Source organism: Ornithorhynchus anatinus, chromosome 5, assembly GCF_004115215.2.
Source record: "Ornithorhynchus anatinus isolate Pmale09 chromosome 5, mOrnAna1.pri.v4, whole genome shotgun sequence".
In the NCBI taxonomy this organism is placed as follows: Eukaryota; Metazoa; Chordata; class Mammalia; order Monotremata; family Ornithorhynchidae; genus Ornithorhynchus; species Ornithorhynchus anatinus.
The window spans coordinates 25706949-25732182 of record NC_041732.1 but is presented as its reverse complement, the minus strand read 5'-3'; the positions used below and the strand labels follow the sequence as shown (position 1 = coordinate 25732182).

The following is a 25234-nucleotide window of genomic DNA, read 5'->3' as shown; positions in this document are numbered from 1 at the left end:
GGTGCCAGCAAAATCCAGAATGTCGTTAGATAGTTGGTTAGACATTTTCAGTTCTTCTAGTAGTTGAGGCTTTTTTTTAAAATGGTATTTGTTAAGGGCTTACTATGTGCTAGGCACTATTTGAAGCATTGGAATAAATACAAGCTAATCACATTGGTCCCTCTCAGGGTCACACCTGGAGAGTTTCCCCAGTACCTTACCAGTCTCAGCTACAGGAGGGACAGTCAAGCAGATGCCCACCCATTCCATTCCAAGATTGGGTAGTGGTCTAGAGAGTGGAAGGCAATCTGCTACAAGTCAAAACTCACCTGTTCTGGGCAGCAGCAGCAAGGGAGAGAGTTGAAGGCAGAGAATCAAGTTTACTGCATAGAAGGAAGTGATGGTAAAGCGTTTCTTTTGTTTACCAAGAAAACTCTATGGATACATTACCAGAATGATTGCAGATGGAGAGCAGGGCATTTTGGGAGACATATGTCTGTAGTGTCGCTATGGGTCAGAAATGAATCAGTGACCTAAGACAAGACAATCACAATGGACACTGTCCATATTGCACATGGGGCTCACAGTCAATCTCCATTTTACAGATGCGGGAACTGAGGCACAGAGTGGTGAAGTGACTTGCCCAAGTTCACAGCAGGCAAGCGAAGGACCTGGGATTAGAACGTAGGTCCTTCTGACTCCCAGGCCCATGCTAGGACATGCTGCTTCTTAATAACACCTTTGCACTCACAGAGGTGTTATCATTGTCTAGAGTGCTTTCTTGTTTTAGGGGACTAAAATTGGGCTCTGACAATTTTTTTGCATACTATTTGACAAAGTATCCTGAAGTACATGGACTGGGCCTTTCCAGAAGTACATCCTTCTCGTACCAGAACCAACTTGAAGAGGCTGACTTTGTTACCAGAATGGACGTTGTGTTTATCATTACAATCCTTCACATTCCTTGTTGGGCTAAATTAATAGTAAGAATTACCACTCTCACATTCTGCTCAGCTCATTCAGTCCTGTTCTGAGGAGGAGCTCAGGAATGAATGTGGTACAAAACTGGTGGATAAAAGATTTAGAGAAACCCAGAGTGAGGAAGCCTAGGGAGGGCTACTTGTCACGCTTCTTAGAGCAAAACTTCAGCACAAGCTAGAATACCTTCTTGGTGGTGATAGATCATGGGGACTTTTCCTTCATCTAAACAGAATCTCCTTTACCTTCTCCATACTCCCCTGTTTTTACAACCCATGCCCTAGGCTTCACTCAACATGAAATTGATAGGGTGACTTTAATGAATAAGTTTTCATAGCACAGAACTCTCCTGTTTTTTTGTTTTTTCTTCAGTTCACCCTCCTTTTGACATTCATTCCAGTGTTTGTTTGTTTAAAGAGGTTTTCGGATTGGATTTGCAAACATGGAGCTCCAGGGACTAAAGTGAAATAGCATCAAGTGGCTATTCATGGGGAGTTTATAAAGGAGCCACATTTTTTTTTTAATTTTAGCTTTGGAACCAATATGATGAAGAACAAGTGATGTGTGTTTGTGTGTGTGTGTGTGTGTGTGTGTGTGTGTGTGTGTGTGTTTCAGGAAAGAGGAAGAACCCAAAGCAGGAGTCACATTTCTCCTTTATCTCTCCATTCAGGAAGTGATTACCCTCTATTTTTCAAGGGTATCATTCTTGCTTGAGCTCTGGAGCGGCCCAGTACCCCATTCAAAGCTATTATTGACATTCATGCTGGGAGCCCCTCTCCCACCCACCCTGTCCTTTCTCCCCTCCCCATCCCAATGCCAGTAAGTTTTGGTTTTGGGTTTTTTTTTCTTCAGGACTTATGCTTCAGTGGCTGAAATGATTGGAGCTGACTCAAGCACTACAGGCAGGCCTCAGAGCCACACGCTCGGCCTAACTTATGTAAACATCGTCCTGGATGACAGCATTTTCCTACCCCATCTGCAGCTGCAAGGGAATCCATTATTTTTCCAGTCCCAAGGGAAGGAAAAGGTCCTGGGCATCATTACTCCTAGGCAAATGTAACTGACTGGGCCGCAAACTCTAATTTGCTTGCCATAATTATAGGTCGCTCACCCCCTTTGTTATTTCCAAACCCTTTTTTGTTCTTATCAATAATAAATGGAGCCAGTGAATCACGCCACCATAATATTTGGATATTATGAAAATGCTAATAATAATAAGGTAGCGTCAGCAGCACCCAAGTCTTATCAGCTGGTCAGATGCTCTATTAGGCAGCCAGTGAGGAGTTCAAGCAAATTGGTTATGTTAATGTCCTGTAGTACTTGGAAAAGATGAGGAGTTGGCAATTAATTTTTTCCAGGCAGCAGGTCGACAGGCAAATTTATATTCCTCCCTCTCCATGGGAATCAAGCTAAGAGGAGGTGAGGAGGTAGAAAAGCAAGCTTCTTCGAGGAGCTTTTCAGGTCTAATTGAACAGGGCTAAATAAAGACTGAGAAGAGAGGGGATGAAAAAAATGTACCCACAACAATGGGAGAGTCCTGCTCTTCCCCATTCATTCAGCTGACAGGGCTTTTGCAACTTAAACCTGTTTTATTAATTATGTTTGACATTTCCTTAATTAGTTTCATTTACATCCCATCAGCCCCAACCAGACGATTGCCCCATACATCATTTTACCAGGAGAGTGTAATGCCTACAGAATTACAACAACAACAAAAAAATTCCATGTAACAGAATCCCACAGAATAGTGGAAAGACTTTCCCCTCTCTCGTTCCTCTCATAAACATTTTTTTTACTTTTTTGTGGAGGAGAAAATGTGTGTTTCGCAACCTTTCCTAAATTTAGGAGAACGGAAATGCAAAGTAAATACTTTTTTCCCCATTCTCCAAGTCTGTCGTTCAACTGCCGATCACACCATATTGTAAACTCCTTGAGGGCAGCTATTGGGTCTACTTGATCAACTGTATTCACCCAAGTGCTTAGTAGAGTGCTCTGCACGTGATAACCATTCAATAAATGCCATTTATAGATTGACTGATCCCATCTGATGAATAATTCAGAGTTTTATAGTAATTTGAAGTTCAGACCCAAACTTAAGGAACAAATGTAGGGTACAAAAGTGCAAAGAGTGTATGGAATTTAACTATTATGTGCTACACTGGAGTCATAGCTCAGAGGGACTAATTAACCAGATGTCAATGACAACCTTTAGATCCACTTTTATGAAGTAGTAAAAGGTTGTTAAGAGGTATGCGAGGGTGGATTCATGACCAAAGGGAGGAGATCAAAAAAAAATCTTCAATATTCAAAAGTAGGTTTTATTGCTTTTCCTTACTGAGTCTAAATATCCCCCCCCCCCACAACTGGTATTGAAATGACTTTCCCCTCCCATTAAGGTCATTCAGAAATTCCTTCCTCTACCCTATCCAATCTGGATTCCACCACCTTCACTCTACAGAACCTGCCCTCTCAAAGGTGACGGTGATCTCCTTCTTGCCAAATCCGATAGTCTCTACTTCTTCCTAATCCTCCTCAACCTCTCAGCTGCCTTCGACACTGTTTCTTTCTCCCGGAAGTGTTTAAACCAACCTTGGCTTCACTGACACTGTCCTCTCCGTTTCTCCTGTATTATCTCTGGCTGCTCATTCTCATGCTCTTTTGTGGGCTCCTCCTCTGCCTCCCACTCCCTAACTGTGGGGGTGCCTGTAGGTTCAGTTCTGGGTCCCCTTCTATTCTCCATCTACACCCACTCCCTTGAATAACTTATTCACTCCCATGTCTTCAAGTACCAACTCTATGCAGATGACACCTAAAACTTCATGTCCAGCCCTGATCTATATCTCTCTCTGTCTCTCTCTCTCTTCTCGCATTTCCTCCTTTCAAGACATCTCTACTTGGATGACCTCTCATCACCTTAAGCTTAACATGTCCAAAACAGAGCTCCTGATCTTCCCTCCCAAACCCTGTCTTCCCCGTGACTTTCCCATTACTGTGGATAACACCACCATCTTTCCTGTATCATGAGCCTGTAACCTTGGTGCTATCCTCAACTCTTCTCTCTTATTCAACCCACATATTCAATCCATCACTAATTCCTGTTGGTTCTATCTTCACAATATTGCTAAAATCCACCCCTTCCTCTCCTTCCAAAGTGTTACCATCTTAATATAATCACTTATCCTGGAAGTCAGAGGTCATGGATTCTAATCCTGGCTCCGCCACTTGACTGCTATCTGTCCTTCGACAAGGCACCTAAATTTTCTGGGCCTCAGATTGGAGATTGAGACTAGAAGCCCCATGTGAGCCCGGGACTGTGTCCAACCTGATTTGCTTGTATCTACCCCAGGGTTAATACGGTGCATGACACTTAGTAAACACTTAAATACCATAATTATTATTATTATCCCACATGGATTACTGCATCAGCCTCCTTGCTGGCCTACCAGCCTCCTGTCTCTCCCCACTCCAGTATATACTTCACTCTGCTGCCCAGATCATTTATCTACAAAATTGCTCAGGACATGTTCTCCCACTTCTCAAGAAAATCCAGTGGTTGCCCATCCACTTCCACATCAAGCAAAAACTCCTCACCACTGGCTTTAAATCATCTTGCCCTGTCCTACCTCACCTCACTACTCTCCTACTACAACCCAGCCCACACATTTCATTCCTCTAAATACTGCTGTACCTCAATCTCATCTATCTCACCATTGACCCCTCGCTAATGTCCTCCCTCTTGCCTGTAACACCTTCCCTCCTCAAATCTGTCAGACAACTACTCTCTCCCTGGTTCCAAGCCTTATGAAAGGCACATCTCCTCCAAAACGCTGTCCCTAAGTTCCCCTCCCTCTTCTCCCACTCCCTTCTGTAATATCCTGACTTACTCCCTTTATTCATCACCCCTTGTTGCCCCACTGCTCTTATATATATATCTGTAATTTATTTATTTTTAGTAATGTCTGTCTCTCTCTCTAGACTGTAAGCTCATTGCAGGCAGGGAATGTGTCTTTATTATTACATTGTACTCTCTCAAGTGCTTAGTATAGTGCATAGCCCACAGTAAGCGCTCAATAAATACAACTGAATAAATGACTGAATTCAGAAAAAAGCAATGCTTACATTTAGTTGACCTCACCATCTAGTATTCATTAATTCACTAACATTGTGCTGTAGGAGAGACAATTGAGATGCATACATAAGGGTTGCTTATTTTGAATTTGTTGGCTGCATATAACCATTGGAATATGCCCCAATTAAATTAGGGTTTAACATTAACAAAATATCAGCCTAAGGGTGGCATAGATTTGGATGAATGTGCCAAAATAAAATAAAAAAAGCTTATCCATTCCTGGCAGCATAGCCTATTTACGTGTCCATGCAGCACAGGCTGATTTAGAGCTAGCACCCAGAAATCTGAGGAGTTGATTTTTAAAGTACATCCTGGACACATTTCAATCAATCCGTGGTGTTTATTAAGCATTTTCTATGTGCAGAGCCCTGAAATAAGTGCTTGAGAGAGTACAATGCAATGGAATTAGCAGACACATTCCCTGCCTATAATGAGTTTACAGTCTACACCTAGACATAATTAGGTATTTTCCAGAGCACTCTGTCAAACATCCAAATGTGGGCAGGGATTGTCACTATTTATTGTTTTATGTACTTTCCCAAGCACAAAGTACAGTGCTCTTCACACAGTAATCATTTAATAAATATGATTGAATCAGTGAATGGATCTAGTAGTTTTGAGGGTGGGTGAGTGATTTCCCAAGCCCGAAGCTCCATTTTCTGTTGAACTATTGGGTGAAAGTTAGAACTCAGTGTTGTTAACGGCAATAGCAGTGTTTATTGTATTTATCATTCATAGTTGTTATTGCGCCCCTATGGTGGGCAAAACATTTCACCAATTATTTGGAGAACATGCAGTAGAAAAGATCTCCAACTTGAAGGAATTTTCAGAATAACAGTGGAGTTAGTAGATATTAGTTAATGAAGATGCCATAGTAGAGTGAGAAAATAGATATATTGGGTTAAATTTGTTAAAAGAATGACTAACCAATAAATGCATATGGTCTAAAGAGACGTGACCCAAAAGGTGAAGGGATTTATCAGGGAATGCCAGAGAAGAATATCTATTTTTTAAAAATGGTATTTGTTAAGCACTTTCTATGTTTTAAACACTGCTCTAAGGGCTGGGGTAGATACAAGTTAATCGGGATGAGAAGCGGCATAGACTAGTGGTTAGAGCATGGGCCTGGGAGTCAGAAGGGCTTGGGTTCTAATTCCAGCTCCTCTGTCTGCTATGTGACTCTTGGGCAAGTCACTTCACTTCTCTATGCCTCAGTTCACTCATCTTTAAAATGGGGATTAAGACTGTGAGCCTCATGTGAGACATGGGCTGTGCCCAACTTGATTATTTCGTATCTAGCCCATCTCTTAGAAGAGTGGCACATTGTAAGCAGTTATGGCCTCCCTCCTCACATCTGCCAAACTAACTTTCTTACTGTCTTCTAAGCCTTACTGAGAGCTCACCTCCTCCAGGAGGTCTTCCCAGACTGAGCCCTCCCTTTCCCTCTGTTCCTTCTCCCCTCCCCATTGCCCCTACTCCCTCCCTCTGCTCTTTCGCTTCTCCTCCCCACACCACTTGTATATATTTGTACATATTTATTGGTCTGTTTATTTTAATGATGTGCATTTACCTATCATTTTATTTATCTATATTGATGGCATGTACCTGTCTACTTGTTTTGTTTTGCTGTCTGTCTCCCCCTTCTAGACTATGAGCCCATTGTTGGGTAGGGATTGTCTCTATCTGTTGCTGAATTGTACTTTCCAAGACCTTAGTACAATGCTCTGCACTCAGTAAGTGCTCAATAAATATGATTGAGTGAATGAACATATACCATTAAAAAACAAAAAACAGTCCCTGCCCACCATGTGGCTCACAATCTGAGGGGTAAGGGAACAGATATTTAATCCCCATTTTACAGATGAGGAAACTGAGGCACAAAAAAGTTAAATGACTTGCCCAAGGTCACACAACAATTAGGATAAACAGGACTTGAACGCAAGTCCACTGGCTCCAAGGCTCATGGTCTTTTTACTAGTTCACGCTGCTTCTCAAATTCTGGTGCATAACTAAAATCAGTACCAACACTGACTGGTGGCAATTAAGTTAACTCTAGTATCTGCTTTTGATGTGTCTGTCTCTAGTCCTCCCCACCTTCTATATTCATAGACAGTGAGCTTTCAGGGACAGAGTCCATATCTTATTCCCATCTGTATACTTTTTCCGAGCACTTAATACAGTGTTCTGCAACAAGTCTTGTCTCTCACAGTCAAGTCGTTTCCCACCCATAGCAGCTCCTTGAACACATCCCTCCCAGAACCCCCCACCTCCATCTGTATTTGTTCAGATAGTGTATCCATAGAGTTTTCTTGGTAAAAATATCAAAGAGATTTTCCCCTACTTCCTTCCGCACAGTAAACTTAAGTCTCTGCCCTGGACTCCCTCCCATGCCACTGCTGCCCAGTACAGCTGAGTTTTGACTTGAAGCAGATTGCCTTTCTCTCGCTAGCCAGTGCCCAAACTAGGAATGGAATGTTTGCGCCTCTGCTTGACTCTACCTCCCGTAGCCAAGACTGGTAGAGTACTGGAAACTGTCTAGATGTGATCCTGAGAAAGGCTGCAACACATAAGCACTAAAGTTCATTCATTCATTCAATAGTATTTACTGAGCGCTTACTATGTGCAGAGCACTGTACTAAGCGCTTGGAATGTATAAATCGGTAACAGATAGAGACAGTACCTGTCCTTTGATGGGCTTACAGTCTACTCAGGGGAGACGGACAGACAGGAACATGACTATTACAACGACTACTACCACCATATATTTAGAACCACTAGAATATCTGCCTAAACTATTCAACCTCAGTTGGGTTGGAAACCTGATTTAGATGTGTCTCAATTGTTGGATACTTATTGGGTGCTTGCTTAGTGCTATACACTGTTGTAAGTGCTCGGAGAAGTACAACAAAATATCAGTGGTGTCAACTACAAAAGATATTGCTTATATTGCCAGTGCTTATGCTTTTGGTAAGTTTTCCTAGATTCCTTGGTAGACCAGGTTTTATTAGAAAAAACACAACTGGTATCTGATACATAAACTGATGAGAAGTAGTGCGGTTTCATAGAAAGAGCACCGGCTTGGGAGTCAGAGGTCATAGGTTCTAATCTCAACTCTGCCACTCGTCAGCTGTGTGACTTTGGGCAAGTCATTTAAAATCTCTGTGCTTCAGTTACCTCATCTGTGAGATGACGATTAAAATTGTGAGCACCACGTGGGATAGGGATTGTATCCAATCAAATTTGCTTTATCCACCTCAGAACTTAGTACAGTGCCTGACACATAGTAAGGGCTTAACAAAAACAGCATGATGACACCACTGGTGGTGAAATTCACCGATGAGTTCATGTGTGGATGGAAAGCCCATTGCGGGAACCCTAACCTGTGTTTGAGAAGCAAAATAGAGCAGTGAGAAGCAGCATAGCATAGTGGATAAAGTAGAGCCCTGGGAGTTAGAAGGTCAAGGGTTCTAATGCCAGCTCCACCACTTGTCTGCTGTGTGACCTTGGGCAAGTCACTTTACTTCTCTGTGCCTCAGTTACCTCATTTGTAAAATGGGGATTGAGACTGAGCCCTACATGGGATAGGGACTTTGTCCAACCCAATTTGCTTGTATCCACTCCAGCTTAATATACATGGCACATGGTAAGCACATATCAAATACCATTATTACCAAATACCATCATTATTATTATTACTCATTATTATTGCTACAATAATCTGATCCCTGTTATGTTGTCTAGTTTAGTGTTTGCAGCTCCTGATGCTCCGTTCTCTTTGGCCTCCTTGTTTATCATTCTTTAAGAAGCTTTTGCTAAAAGGGCATCACTCTTTTCTTAATAGCAGTATGTTCTGCTGGTCTGTCCTAAGCAATTCTCTTCCAGTTTTCATTTGGGATGCAGCACTGTCTGAAGCTTTGTTTTTACCATGCCCTTAACTACTGCTTAGTGAATAGACCTGCCTGCTTAGACAATTTCCTGTTAAGAAAAGAGCATTAACGTGGCTGTTTTGCAAATAACTCCCCACATTAATGTAGTTAAGTCCAGTATTCTCGAGGGTAGATCCAAAAACACTGCCTTATTTGCCAGTGTTAAACAGTCCCTGAACATTAAACATGCAAACTGATTAAAAATTCTCTTTTTTTTCCCCCTGCATTCAATTCTTGAGATGGATCTAAGAAGGGTCAGAGCACACTTAAAACATAAGAAATAAATGAATAAGATATATATATATATGCCAGAACCTCTGAAACAGACTTATCTGAATCTTATTCTAATGAGAAAAGACATATATGGGGCAAACCAAAAGCAGATTGAAAATTATTTTGTGGAATGTGCCTGGGTCTTAATGGTCTCTAGTATGTCTCAGAATCTGGTAGTACTTAATACAAAGACATAAGCTTGAACTTTTTTTTTTCCATGACACTGGCTGTCTATAAGGATCAACTTCACTAGATAATTCTCCATACTACGCAACTTCTGTAGATTCAATCTCAGAACAAAATCAGACTCTCTTATGATTGTGGTCCACCTCAGAAAAAGGTGAGAGGAAATTTCTATTAGCTTGACATACATCCTTCACATAACATGCACTTATTCCAACAGGCTATTTCATCATTGGAACTCCTTACCTGTAAATTTAAATATGAATTCTCGCTTTTATTATTAATTCCAAGTAGCTTATAGCCTTTCACACTAAACAAATCTACAATATTTTAGTGGGTAATTAGGTGGAGGGTTTTACAATTCCTGATTTAGACTCCTAAGTCAGAAAGATGAAAAGTTGATCAAAGTCAAAGTATTCTTGTTTAGGAGTCATGCCCGAAATTTGCATTTCCTTACTCCAAAATAACCATTTTCAGGTCATTGTGCTGCTGCTTCTGTGTTGCTGATAGTTTATTCAAGCACACACCCTCAACTATCTAGATAAGAGTCAGGGACTGTTTTCCATTGTGGACACTCCCCCACTTTCAATAATAGCATTTCACATTGATAGGAAGCTTTTCATCTCAAACCCTTCAGAAAGTTCGTATGCATAGTGGACCACTGTAAAGCTGCCAGAGTCAGGGGCGATAGGACAGAAGCCAATTAAGAAACCACATGGGATGTGAAAAAGAAACTCAGGTCATGATACTAGTGATCATTAAAATCTCAAGACACCTTTCTCAAGGGTCACAGCACTAGACCTGCTTTCTAATTCCAAACAGGGTAATTATCTTCTGTCTGCTTATGTTCCCTATGAAGTTTTAGTTGTATAAAGTTTTTCTATGCCTTCAAACTGAACACTTACAAACGTATCAGCCAAACTTTACAAGGAGATATGAACCCTCCCCTTTCATATCCAGCTGACCACTGCTCTCATCTTCAAAGCCCACCTGAAATCACATCATCTTTTTCAGGAGGCCTTCTCCAATTGATTTTGAATTTCTCTACCCTACATTATCCTGTCACTTTAGCACTCCTAGGCTAACTAAAAACTTATGTTCTCATAGCCTCTATAGAGCTTACATACACATCTTTATACTGCATTACTTGTGTCTATCTGTAATTTATTTTAGTGCCTGTAATCCAGACATATTGTAAATTTCTTGAAAGCAAGAATTGGGTCTACTAATTCCACTGGACACTCGCAAGGATTCATTCGAGGTTCTGAACACAACAGATTTCAGGTTAATTCTGTTGATGGATTGACTACAGGCTGCCATCTTCAAACCCAAAGGTGATGTATTTTGATGCGTGAATAGGCTAATGAGATATCTGGCAGTCTAAACAAGACATTGAGATGGGAGATGAATGATTTCTAGGACATGAGGTCTCTAGACCTACGAGGAACCAGGACAGGATCCCCAACAAAAAAGGGGATGCTAAGTATTGAAAAGCAATATATTCCCAGATAAAGATGGAAAAGAATAAGGTCTACCTGTCCTTCTGGGATCCACTATAGTCAACTGTTCCCATCAGATTTCTCCTTCTCTTCAGTCCAGGGCAAAAGCCAGAAAAGGGTTATTTTCTCAGACCATGGATTCATAGTTATCTTGGCAGAGGTTCAAAGAGACATGGTACACTTTGCATGGGTTTTTTTAAAATCACCTTTTAATATATGGAAATTACTGTATTTGGAAATGTTTCATCATCTATACATGACTATGTATATGAATATATTCATGTTCTCTGAAGATTTTACTGATCGTAAAAGCCTATCGATGAACAAGGGTCTGTTTGAAAATAATAATGTTGGTATTTGTTAAGAGCTTACTATGTGCAAAGCACTGTTCTAAACACTGGGGTAGAAAAAGGGTAAGCAGGCTGGCCCATTTGAGGCTCACAGTCTTAATCCCCATTTTACAGATGAGGTAACTGAGGCACAGAGAAGTTAAGTGACTTGCCCACAGTCACATAGCTGATAAGTGGCAGAGTCGGGATTCGAACCCATGACCTCTGACTCCCAAACCCAGGCTCTTTCCACTGAGCCACGCTGCTTCTCTGTTAAGAACAATCTATTTCATAATCTTCACATATGAAAAATTACACTTTATCACACTACTTTTGATGATCACATCTGCCTGGGCCTCATATCTGCCTGTTGTTAAAACCATAGAATGAGAGAAACTTGTATAATTATTTCATTGCATTCCCTACTTCCCAGCAGAACTTAAATAGCTGTTGTTATTTTGGTGTGAAATCTAAGAGTACCTATGCTTTACACTGGGCTCACTATCTAACTGTGGAGAATTTTTGGATTCTTCCCTATATGCAATTGTGTGAAGACACATGACTTGAGTTCATCTGTAAAATTTTCTAGGGAAAAGCAGGTTTTACCTGCAAACTCTATTGATCTCAACATACAAAAATTTCCTCAAATTAACAATGAAATTTGTAGTGTTTTTCATTTTGTACTTTTTACGTTACTCATGAAGGAATTTGATGGACAAATTTAGGGGGCTGTTTTTTGTTTTCCTTTTTTTTTTTTTTTAAGAGTTTCAGGTTCTTTCCTCATTTCTCCCCTGGTTCTCTCATCTTTGCTAGTGGCATTTCCCCAAGAAATAACGAGAAAGTCACTGTGAGAAGAATACAAAAAGGCATTCAACGGAAAAGTGTGCTAACATGACCTAGAATGCAGCTCAGAATCAGTTTGAGAAGGAGTTAGTTTCACAGGATGGAAACGGAAAATACATAGTACATTTCCATGCTAACCTGATTGCCTTGGATATTGTCCTATGGGCTCTTAGTTAGCCAGCTAAGTTTGTTAGCTTTTAGTTACATCTTCCTAGGGCTCAGATGCATTTTCAATAGCTATTTGCTTCAGAGGGCTCAGTTTATTTCTCCACTTTGCTATTTGGATTATGGGAAAATAGATGAATAAAATCCAAACAATAAAATTTAAGCATCTTTCAATCTTCTAAACAACTTGGGATGGGTTCAGTAGGGTTGGGGGAGATGTGAGATGCCATCAACTGGTAAAGAAAAAAATAAATCAAAATATTTTTGCTGTCACATGTTGTCATTTAGTGTCAGGAAGTCTTATGTTATAGCCACAGTCAAGTTGAATCTGATTAAAAGATCAACAAACAAAGCAGGTTTAGGGGAATATGACCTCATCAGTGCTGTGCCTGGAAATAACTGTCAGCTTCTAGGCTGGCCTATGCCATGACACTATTGTTTATGCATCTTGCCAGTGGACATGCCTGATAATATCCTGAGGAGTGAGGTGTTCAGATTTTTTTGAATATAAAATTGCTCAAGCCTGCTGAAAGAGAAATTCCAATTACCAGCACAACAACTATTGAATGATTCAATATAAAACTATAAAATATTAGCAGGTGGACCTGTGATTCAGAGGACCTGGATCCAATCCTGACACTGCCAAAAGTGCCTGCAGTGTAACCTTGGGTAAGTTACTTAACTTCTCTGTGACTCAGTTTCTTCATCTGTAAAATGGGGATTCAATACCAACTCTCCTCCTTACTTAGACTGGGAACCCCATATGGAATGGGGACTGATTCTACTCTGATTAAACTTGTATCTATCCCAGCACTTAGAACTGTGCTTGACACATAAGAAGTGCCTACCGCATACCATATTAAAAATATAAACAGACAGCTTTACTCAAATATGTGTACATTATGTAGAGATGGAATTGTTAGAATGTAGTCTTTTGATTGTGTTATTGTATACTTTTAATACATCTTGCTGATGAATTCTGACTACTTTTGTATAGTACCTGAGAATTCTATAGATACATAAATAGATGCCTCAATTTTTTAAAATAGCAACACGAGCCCCAACCTATCATTAAAAAGGCATATTTTATTCTGAGCAGAAGAAAGGCATTCTTGAGCCTATCTGGAAAATGAAAACTATCAGTTTTATTTTAATTCCTTTGAGACTATTTTCTGACTTTTTGGGGAATGTTCAGGGCTTTGTTTGATCAAGAGTGAAATTGCATCCATTTCCCCAGAAAAACAAATCCTAGCTTTTTTCTGATTAATGTAACAAAAACATTCTAGGCTAAGGGTGAAAGTAGAAATTTTCATAACTTTGCCTCAGGCCAAATGTATTTATTTCTGGGGGTAGGAAATTTTCACCATTTTCACAGGAAAACAAGAAAACTGAAGGCTGCCCCATATGTGGAAACTGCCTTTGGATTTTAATTAAAAATTTAAGCAAAAGTGAAAAATAGATTCCTTCATTTGAAGGGCTTCAGTTTCTAGTAAATAAAAAAAATCAATTTAACCCTTCTTCACAAAGCAAATTCTTGTTCACTTGTCCCTATCCCAATTTGCCCTAATTGTATCAACCAAAATCTTTGTTATTTTGTTTTTTCTTTATCTAGAAATTTTCATACCTGTTGCTGTAACTGATTACATCATTTTAGGAAAAAAAATTCAGAATAAAAATCCTTTAATAAATGCAGGTCATTATTTTGAATATTGGCCTGGAAGATTGTTCTGAGGATTAATAACCCAGTTACAAGACTCTATTCTACTACAATCTAGTACAAAGAAAATTCATATAAAAATAATGTCATATAAATGAGGAGATTTTTCCCTTTGGATTTATGAGAACTCTCATTACATATAATGTCATGACACAGTGACTAACAGAAAATGTGATGGATTGTCATATATGACAGAATGACTTCAATTAAGATGATAACAAGGTAACCCACAGTTGGTATCTTGCTGAATCTGGCCTCCTCTCTTCTGATGGAACCAAATTTAAAGGGCCACGCTTCTAAATGATTGTATGATGTGTAGCTGCCAATGATTTCCCCACACACACACACCTCGTGCAACTGCAGAGTCAAACATCCTTTCCATATATTTTCCCCATGTTAACCTTTAGTATGTATTCATGCATGAGAATGCATTTTAGGAAGTTGAGTCATAAAAAGTAATCTCAGAACAATTTTTTTGTTTCCTCCAGAAATAAACCTCAATGTATGTAATACAAGGACCACGTGAAGAAATGGTAGGGGAATGAGGGTTCAGAGTTTTAAGGTCCTAGGCTAACATGCCAGGATACTCTATTCTACTCTGATTTGCAACTCTAGTTCTCAGCTAGACTGTCTCTCTGTTAGCCAGTTAATCATATTTAGCTCCTACTGTGTGCCGAGCACTGTACTAGGTGCTTTGGAGAGCACAATAACAGATACATTCCCTGCTCACATTTATCTTACAGTCTGAAGGGAAGATGGACATTAATATAAATAAGGGGAGGACAGACATTAACATAAATAAATGAACTTTCGTAAGTGCTGTGAGGCTGCGTGGAAGAAGGAATAAAGGGAACAAGTCAGGTCGATGCAATTCTCCAAATTCTGCATCTAAAGATTCAGATACATGCCAAAGTAGTGCACTTTTCCCCACCAGAGACAAGGAGGTATGGCGCATAAATCTAATGGCCCCAAACCCAGTTGGCTTCCATTCCCAGTAAAAATATAGGGAAGTAAGCAGAAGTGAAAGGGGCGGGGAGGAGGAGGCTTAGAGGAAATCTCAAATTTAATGCCAGGGAATCAATCCCCATCATTTATTGAGTGCTTACTGAGTGCAGAGTACTGTGTTAAGTGCTTGGTAGAATACAATAGAGTTGGTAGACAGATTCCTTGCCCTTAAGAAGCTTACTGTCTGCCAACTTGGTGTGAGAGGATTTGGATACACATTTAAATAAAACGTGCAGCTAATATGTGGGGCAAGTAGCCAGAACAGCTTCTTACATAATACATGAACACATGTCATAGGACAAGAGCACTTTAAGCAACAGATACCTGGAGTGACGTGTTTTCAAGGGGAGTGAGACTCCAACTCCAGAGATATAATGTAGAAGAGGGGCAGAAAAAGAAGGAAATTGAAAAACACATCATAATTACAGGAATCTTGAGTCCCACTGACCTCTAATCATCAGAAGCCACTGCTTTGGGAGTGAAAATGCCCTAGGAATATATTACCTTGGGGGATGGATCAGCCAGTGATATTCCAACCTCTGCTCAATGTCCAGAGTGCCCCGAGGCAAAAAAGAAGTGAACAGGAGAAAAAGAAAGGGGGGAAAAAGCCTGCTGAATTTAATTTGAACAGTGTATCCATCACCAAAAATGATACAAATCAGCCATTACTGAATCATGCAAAAGCAACTCTACTACCTGTGATCCTTCCTTTGCTTTCTAAACCTCTTTTCAGCCCAGCCTAATGAATTGTCAGAACTGTCAGACATCTCGAAGGAATGACAAATGTCTATGATTTGCCGCTGCTGCTGCTACTTTGCTAGAAACACCTGATGTATGTACTATTGCATTCTTCAGTTTCGAATTAGAGACTTGGAGAGGAAAATCAACCCATATAAAAATAGCATTTTTTCCCCTTGTGCCTGAATATATATGCTGGGTTGAAAAGGTATTCTTAGAAAGACATGGAAGTAGCCTTTATTAGGATACATATACAAATGTTGTGCTTTGCAAAATATGCATTTGATATATGTAAATATACAAATACATACAGATGAATCAAATATTCAAAAACAGACAGGTACCTTTAGAAGGTAAATAATAAAACAAACTCTGAAATGTTAATTTGCTCTAACAAATGAGGAGTATATACTTTAGAGATGTGTTGATTACATTAATTGTTCAATTACACAATCAAATGATATGTTCAATACAAAGATGGACTGTTTGGCTAAACTAGAGATACTAATTTTAGGTGGCAATGAAGTTTAATAAAGCTAAGAAAAATATCAATCTTGGAAAACAAATTTCTCAAATCAGGTAGGTATAAGCATTTCCATTTCATTTCTAATTTTAAATAAGTGGGTAAGTTTAAAAATTTCCATTATCCTAACAACTGCCACATCTTTCAGTGTACAGGCAGTGATTTCTCATTACATGCAATGGGTAGAAATGTTTGCAAAACATTTAGGTCTCCTAACAGCTAGAACAACAAAGTGCTTTTCAGCAGGGAATCAAGTTTATTTAGTTCAAAATTAAAGAGTTGTAAATAATCTGCTGATTATTGCTTAGGCAACCTGCCCTTTTAGACTACCATATTAGATCACAATCCCTCAGTCACCAAAACCCACTTTTCCTCCATTACCTAGATTATTTAACCAAAACACTTTTCAGATGATTCACTTTTTTCAGATAATTCATCCCTATAGACCTGACCAAAATTGAAACACAAACTTTAACAACAACAACAACATATCAATGATGCTGAAGTGGATAACAGTCAGATCCAACAGAGACACTGTCCCATATGGAATTTACGATATAAAAGGGAGGAAAAGCAGACATTTTGTGTATGAGAAAACTGAGCCAAAAAGAGTTTAAGTGATGTACTCAAGATCATAAAGTAAGCAAGTAGCAGAGTTGGGATTAGACCGTATATTACCTGCCTTCCAGGCCTGTGATCTTTCTACCATGCCACATTACCAGTTAGAAGAATGATTTAAGGCTTAGATTTTTAAATAAAACATTATGAACCAAATATTTCATGTAGAAAAATTGACCTAAAGCCATGTTTTTAAAAGTTGATATCCATGTTGCATTTACAAAATAGTCATATGTACTTTAAAACAAATGGTCTTACTTAAGGGGTGTGTACAATAACAAATCTGAATATGACAAATCAGCATTTTGCTGGTCAGCCCTAGCTAACACAAAATGAAGTGAACTGTAAGCAGATACTGGATAAATTCAGGCACTTCCCCCACCCACAAAGTACTTAAATGCAAATATTTATACTTGATTACTTCCCTTACTTGTGTTTGCGAGGTTCATGAGATCAGGAAAATATCTACCTATTGTATATTATACTCTCCCAAGAACCTAGTTCAGTGCTCTCTACACAATAAGCATAGAATGAAAACCAATGATCGACTGACTGGCATAGATGTCATTTGAGTGGGTAGATGTTGGTTAGCAGTAATCCAACCTACATATGAAGCAGCGTGGTTTTAGTGGAAAGAGCATAGGCTTGGGAGTCAGAGGTCATGATTTCTACTTCCGGCTCTGCCACTTATCAGCTGTGTGACTTGGGGCAAATCACTTAACTTCTCTGTGCCTGAGTTACCTCATCTGTAAAATGGGGGTTAAGACTATGAACCCCACGTGGGACAACCTGATAACATTGTATCTACCCCAGAGCTTAGAACAGTGCCTGGCACATAGTAAGCACTTAACAAATACCATCATTATTATATAAAGAAATGAAAACACTGACTTCTTGTTTCGATCAGTTAAAACAATTGAAATCACCACAGCTCATATTTCATTCAATAGTATTTATTCATTCAATAGTATTTATTGAGTGCTTACTATGTGCAGAGCACTGTACTAAGCGCTTGGAATGAACAAGTCGGCAACAGATAGAGACAGTCCCTGCCATTTGATGGGCTTACAGTCTAATCGGGGGAGATGGACAGACAAGAACAATGGCAATAGAGTCAATATTTCTTCATGTAATGTTGGAAATGGCCCTGAAGTAGACAATCTATTCAGATACCAGTCTTTGCTTCTATCTACCTTCTATATGGTCTCTCGGGGTCACAGCTGGAGAATTTCCCATCCTCTACCAGTCTCAACTATGAGAGGAAGAGTCAAACAGAGGCATATTCATTTTATTCCTATCTTGGGCAGGGGAGCTAGCAAGTGGAAGACAATCACTACAAGTCAAAACTCACCTGCGCTGGGAAGCAGTGGCATGGGAGAGAGTCAAGGGTGGAGACTCAGGTGTATTGCATGGAAGGCAACAGTGGTAAACCACTTCCAAATTTTTACCAAGAAAACTCTATGGATACACGACCTGAATGATGGCAGACGGAGGTGGGGCGTTCTGGGAGAGAGATGTCTGTGGCGTTGCTATGGGTTGGGCATGACTCAACAGAATAAGACCACAACCACCTTCCATTTAAATCCTCTATCTTGGAAATCCTTCTGAAGGGATATTTTGCAGTTCACTAAGTTGTTTTAATTGAAACACCTTGAAATTGAAAGAAAAGATGTTATTTAGGAGCTTCTTCTGGCATATTTAAATTATTAAAAGGTTTAGAAATAGTGGAAAGGGAGGATTTGTGTTTCTCTACTAATGAAATAAATTCTAGGGTGTGGATAATGAAGCAAGTCCAAAGAAATGCAGAAACCAGAGTAAGTTAGCAATTTAAAAGCTACTTATCTTTATGAAATTCTTACCATTTCTCCATGAAAGTCTGCTTAACATTATATATATATATATATACATATACACACAAACACACAACTTACATATACATTTCTTTTAGGATCCCTATTATCCAAAGGTGAGCCTTGTACTCCATTACTAACAGGTTCAATTAGTTCAAAGTAAATTGAGAAATCCTAATCTTAGATGGTGAACACATTAGAGAGAGTTGTTTGTCCCAGTTTTCAAATCATTCCTATATCATAATTTAGGTGCAAAGGAAATAGCCTATGGAAAACCATTCTGGATTAGTCCCCATGACTTGTCCCTTACAGTCTCTATCTAGATTGTAAGCTTCTTGTTAGGAGGGAGCATATCTACCCAATCTGTTGTTTGGTATTCTCCCAACAACTTAGTACAGTACTCTGCACACATTAAGTGCTCAATAAATACTGTTGATTGGATGATTGATGAGGCATTCTTTCACAAATGGTATTACTTACTGAGTAGCCCCTGGGAGCAAATGGGGTTGAAGAGAAGAATAAGCTCATCCTCATCTTCATCAGTAATATTGGTGAGCTACCTATTACAGTCAAAGAGCCTGGACCAAGAAATTGAGTGAATAACTCATAAGTAAAATGCATAATCCTTGTCCTCTAAGGATTTACAATTTAATTGGGGAGGAACACAGGCATAATTGATGTACCAAGAGTGGGGAAAAAGAGAAAGAAGGATATGAAGGTAGCAATCTTGGTATGACAAGATGAAATGACTGAATAAATAATTGAATGTACAAATGAATATACAGTACTGAAGGTGGGTATATATTCACGAGTCTTCTGATCTCATCTCATGAAGTTTGAAATCCTTCAGAACAAAAAGGACAGGGCAAATACACAACACACAAGTAAACAAAAATCACCAGTAACAAAGATATAAAAATGAAAGATACATGAATATAGGCAGCAGAAGCAATGTACCAATACACAAAGATAAATCAAGGGCTAGTTTGAAGTTAGAAGTAATTGAAATGCTCAGACCTAGTTGGGTTTAATCCAGGAAGGCCTGTGGAAAGGCTATTGCTTCTGGATTCTGATAACCATTCCAAATTTTCACTTGATTGCATTCAATCTTCATTGCCATGCCTTCATCTATTTCCCTGAACGTGAAGTATTGTTTCCCATGTTTCCCAAATTATTACTGCTATACTCAGTTAAATGTTTTGTATGCTTTCCACCCCAATTTTGGTGCTTTTGAAGAATGGATAGAGTGAATCTTGAAGCCATATTTCATCCTTTGTGGATTTTTCATTTTGACAGGAGTCATCTCATCATTGGAATTGAATTTCAGCTCAAAGGCCAGTTTTTACTAGACAGTCCTGTTTTCAGCTGGTCTGCCCCCTGTCCAGTCCAGGTAAAGCACTGGACACCCATCCAGAATGTAAACTCATTATGGGCAGGGAATATGTCAGGTGATTCTGTTGCATTATACTTTCTCAAGCACTTAGTACAGTGCTCTGCATATAGTTAAGTGTTCAGTAAATGCAATTATTAATTGATTCAGTGCCCAGCCTCCACCCACCATGGTGCCTGCCTCCAAGTTTTGTGACTTGGGTGCATCTCCTCTACAGAAAGAATTAGGAGGAGAATGCAAGCACTGTGGAGAAAAAAGGAGGTCCAGGGGCCTCTGAAGAAACATTCTTGAATCAGGCAAATTCATCATGCTTCCACAAAATAGCACTAATGGTATCATTACATTGCATTATTAATGTTTGCTGTGTACAATTCCTTCATTAAACAATGGGCCAGTTTTCTTTAAGATATAAAGTTGTCCTGAGCCCTGCCTTTGCTATTGCTCCACTGGGTTTTTTTTTTAAAAGAGGCAGAAGTTTGGCAAAACAGGACTGTATTCTATCTCTGCAGGGTGTCCCTGTTCCCATATGAACAACTGAAGGAATGATCTAAGTATGGAAGCGTGTATACATACTGATGCTAATTAGAAATTATTTACAGATTCCCTTCTCATGGAGCACCTCTTCAGTCATCCCACCACAAATGTCTCTCCTCTTGCTTTTCCTTATCAGATGCATAGTCTGTGTTGATTTGATAAATTCATTCAACTTTGGGATGGTTTTCTCTGGAGAATGACTTGAGAAACACATCAGTGATTGGAAAGCATTTTGCAAATACTAAAATGCTCTAAAAATACAGCACTCCCGACTAGCAGAGGTGAAAGAGATGGTGAGCCTTGTGTACTTCTGAAAGTGGTCCCTACTGGTCAAAGACAGGCTAGATGAGAGCAGCTTTTAGGAGAGGCTGCATGGACTAGTAGATAGAGTATGGGCCTGGGAGCCAGCAGGACCTGGATTCTGGTCCTGGCTCCACCATTTGTCTCCTATGTAACCATGGGCAATCACTTCTCTTCCCTGTGACTCAGTTGCCTCATCTGTAAAATGGGGATTAAGTCCTCAAGTCCCATGTAGCCTGTCAAAGGGCAGGGACTGTCTATCTGTTACCGATTTGTACATTCTAAGTGCTTAGTACAGTGCTCTGCAAATAGTAAGCGCTCAATAAATACTATTGAATGAATGTAGGACAGGGACTGTGACCAACCCGATTTTCTGGCATCTACCCCAGTAACTGGTACAGTGCCTGGCACATAGTGTTTAACAAATATCACAATTATTATTAGCTTTTTCTTGCTCCTACCTTCTATTGCCTGTCTTTCCAGTTCACGGGGGATTAAATCATTCAGTTAATCATTCAGTATTTGTTAAGTGTCTCCTCTGTGCCAAAGAAAGGAACAACATGAACAATTGGGAAGAGCACAGGCCTGGGAGTTAGAGGACCCGGGTTACAATCCCAACTCTCCCACTTTACTGCTGTGTGACCTTGGGAAGTCACTTAACTCAGTTTCCTCATCTGCAAAATGGTATTTATTAAGCACTTACAATGTCCTGGGCACTGTTCTAGGTGCTGGTGTGGATGCAGGCAAACCGGGTGGGACACAGTCCTCCCCTGCCCTCAAATTGGGGATTCAATGCCTTTCCTCCCTCCTACTTAGACTAGAAACCCTTTGTGGGATAAGAACTCTGGCTCTCAGGCCTGTGCTATTTCCACCTGTCCATATTGCTAACCTTTTATTTATATCCACTTGTTCTAGTCCACTTTAAATATTTGGCCTTCTATATCTAGGCTGGAGGATCCTTAGTGCATGCTCAGTCCAGACCTCACAGCCTCTCAAGAACTCTGAAATAGAGACTCTCAACATTCTGAGATGATTCTAATTCCATAGCCCCCTCATTTTCTATTCCAAGGCCTGAGATGTTTCAGTTTATGTCAAAATAATTCTTGGGTATTATCTTGAAGAGATGAACAATATTCTTCAATACTCTTATCACTCCCCTCTCAAGGACACACCTGGAGTTTCCAGAACTCTACCAGTCTTGAATACATGAGGGAGAGTCAAGCAGAGGCCTACCCATTCCATTCCTAGCTTGGCCAGTGGCTAGCAAGTGGAAGACAATCTGCTACAAGTCAAAACTCCCCTGTGCTGGGCAGCAGGGGCACGGGAGAGAGTCGAGGGCAGAGACAAGTTTACTGAATGGAAGGAGGCAGTGGTAAACTACTTCTGTATTTTTACCAAGAAAACTCAATTGATACACTACTAGAACGAATGCAGATAGAGGTGGGGCATTCTGGGAGAGATGTGTCCATGGCATTGCTATGGGCTGGAGATGACTCAACGGCATAAGATAACAACTCCTCACCCACTAAGAGTAGAAACACTCTCCTCCTGCCCAGTAAGTACAATCCTGTTTTGGTGTAGGTAAATCATAAATTGAAAAATGCACAACAAATGGAAACATTTTATTCAGGGGAATTTTGCTCCACCCAAGTCTCAACAAGACACACATCCCACAATTCTAAATGTTTACCCATTTCTAATCACTTAGTGTGGAACCTTCTCTTCCCTCAATCTGATTCAGAAGCAGGTTGGACTGTTAAATGCTTTTCCATCTCAGATGTCCCCTTTGACTCACACCCTTATGCATTTTTTTAATGGTATTTTATGGTATTTGTACTAGCTCTGGAGTAGACCCAAGCTAATCAGGTTGGACATTGTCTATGTCTCACATGAGGCTCACAGTTTTAATTCCCATTCTACAGATGAGGTAACAAGCACAGAGAAGTGAAATGACTTGTTCAAGGTCACACAACAGACAAATGGCAGAGCCAGTATTAGAACTCAGGTCCTTCTGACTCCCAGGCCCATGCTTATCCACTAGACTATAGGCTCCCTTCCACCCACTTCTAATTGACTCCTGGTGATGTCATCATTATCACAACAATAATAATAATAATATTTATTGAGTTTACCCTATTCTAAGAACTGTACTCAATACTTTTTAAGGAGGGAGAATATTTAGTTAATCCCCCATTTTACATATAAAGGTGAGACACAGAGAATTTAAGGGGCTATTTTAACAAGACACAGTGCAGAAGGGAGTGCTAGTCATTTATCACCCATCTCAATCCTGCTTTCACTCATGGACAGAATTGTGATTGAAAATGGCTGAAAAGCTGACAGGACAAATCCAGAAACATAAACTAACACCATCACTTGGAAGTCACTATGGACTAATAAACAACAACCCCATTGCATTGGTGGTAATGAAGATTAGAGTAGCTCTGATGGACAATAAACCAACACATCCATGGTGCACTCTAAGGAGGCTGGAGGAACTCAGACAATGGTATTTGAGTGCTTCCTATGTGCAGAGCACTGTCCTAAGCACTCAGAATCAGTCAATGGTAATCATTGAGCGCTATGTGCAGAGTACTGTGCTAAATACTTGAGAGAGTACGATACAGTGGAATTAGCAGGCATACTCCCTGCCCAAAATGAGCTTACAGTCTAGAGGAGGAGACAAGAATGCAAACCTTGCATGATATCACTACAGTACAATTAGGTGACCCTGCGGTACCAAACACTTATATCCTTACATGGAATAACAATTCTTGGAAAGATGGTGTTGGTCATCAAAGGGATGTTTAAAGGTAGAGTGGCATTAAAGTGAAGTTTACTGTACATATGTAATTGCAGTCATTTGCATTTTAAATGGCTTATTTGTGATTATAGCTTGGGCAGAAATGAAAGGGGGAAGGTAGAGCAATAGAGGAAGGGATTGTAATGGGTTTATGGGGCACAGAGTCAGTGTCCAATCTGCTTATATTGATTCTGACCCAGTGCTTAGTATGGTGTTTAATGCATAGTAAGCACTTAAATGCCACAGTTATTATATGTAGGTGCCAAACTTCAATAAAACTAAGTGGGATGCTGAATGGTGTGTTCTAAGGATTCGATCTTTCTCTTGCTAGGTGAATCACTCCAGAAAAATAACTGTGTGTGACTCCCTACTATCAAGAACCTCTTGGTCTCTGTTGCTAAACTGTTGTTGTTGTCATTGTCAGGCCTGTGATAGATTTCACCAACAGTAAAGTCATTTACAAAAAATATGTATCATTGACTTTCCCTTTCAAAGACGATGCCACTGCCAGTGAGATACTATTCATGTGTGTGGGCACATCCAAAAAGAGCCTCTTGATATTGTGTGCATGTAGATAGCTCCTCATTTGCCTTGATGTATTGCTCCATTGAGAGCTTGTCTCTGTTTTTGAACTTGCTTCCATAGCCTGATCTTCATAAGTCTCCAACTGAGGAGAGCCATGTTTTCCCAAATTGCTAGCTGCCAGGTTGAACTGTCTACTGTAAAGGTCTCCCAGTAGTCCTGGGATATAATTCAATTACTAGAGATGATCTTCCTTATGTCTTTAAATTCTCATCTGCCTTTCCTTCCTTGGTTATATTGCAAACTTCTTAGGACAGAAGTGAGTCTACTTATTCTAGGATACTCTCCAAAGTACTTGGTACTGTATTTTGCACACAGTAAGTACTCAATAAATATTCTTGGTTCACTGATTGAATGGATGTGCAGATGTGTCACATAGAAAATGCAGATACCATACATAAATAAATGAATAAGTGAATAAATGTATATGCACATATAGGTATATATCATTATTGCAGACACATAGTATGAGGACACATGACAATAACAGAGGTTTTTTGGGGGTGGTGGTAGTGGTTAATTTTATGGTATTTAAATGATTATTTGCCAGGCACTGTACTAAGTGCTGAAGGAGACACAACTTAATCAGATTGGACACAATCCATGCTTCATGTGGGGCTCATAGTCTTAATCCCCATTTTCTAGATGAAGTAACTAAGGCCCAGAGAAGTTAAATGACTTGCCCAAGATCACACAGCAAACAGGTGCTAGACCTGGGGTCAGAACCCAGGTCCTCTGACTCTCTTTCCAAGAGACTATGCTGCTCCTCAGTGATTTACAGGGATTGTATACTTTTTTACAACTCATATTTAGTTCAAGGATCTTTTCTGCTCAACACTACCATGAATTTTTCTTCCTAATGCTCTTTTC

The 25234-nt window shown here is 39.8% G+C and overlaps 1 non-coding gene across 1 annotated transcript; it reads left to right on the top strand.

Moving 5' to 3' along the window:
* Nucleotides 1-22133: 22133 nt before the first annotated feature.
* Nucleotides 22134-22269, top strand: LOC114812571. Its single transcript, XR_003760222.1, has one exon. It is a non-coding gene; the product is annotated as a small nucleolar RNA SNORA7 (small nucleolar RNA).
* The last annotated feature ends 2965 nt before the right edge of the window (nucleotides 22270-25234 follow it).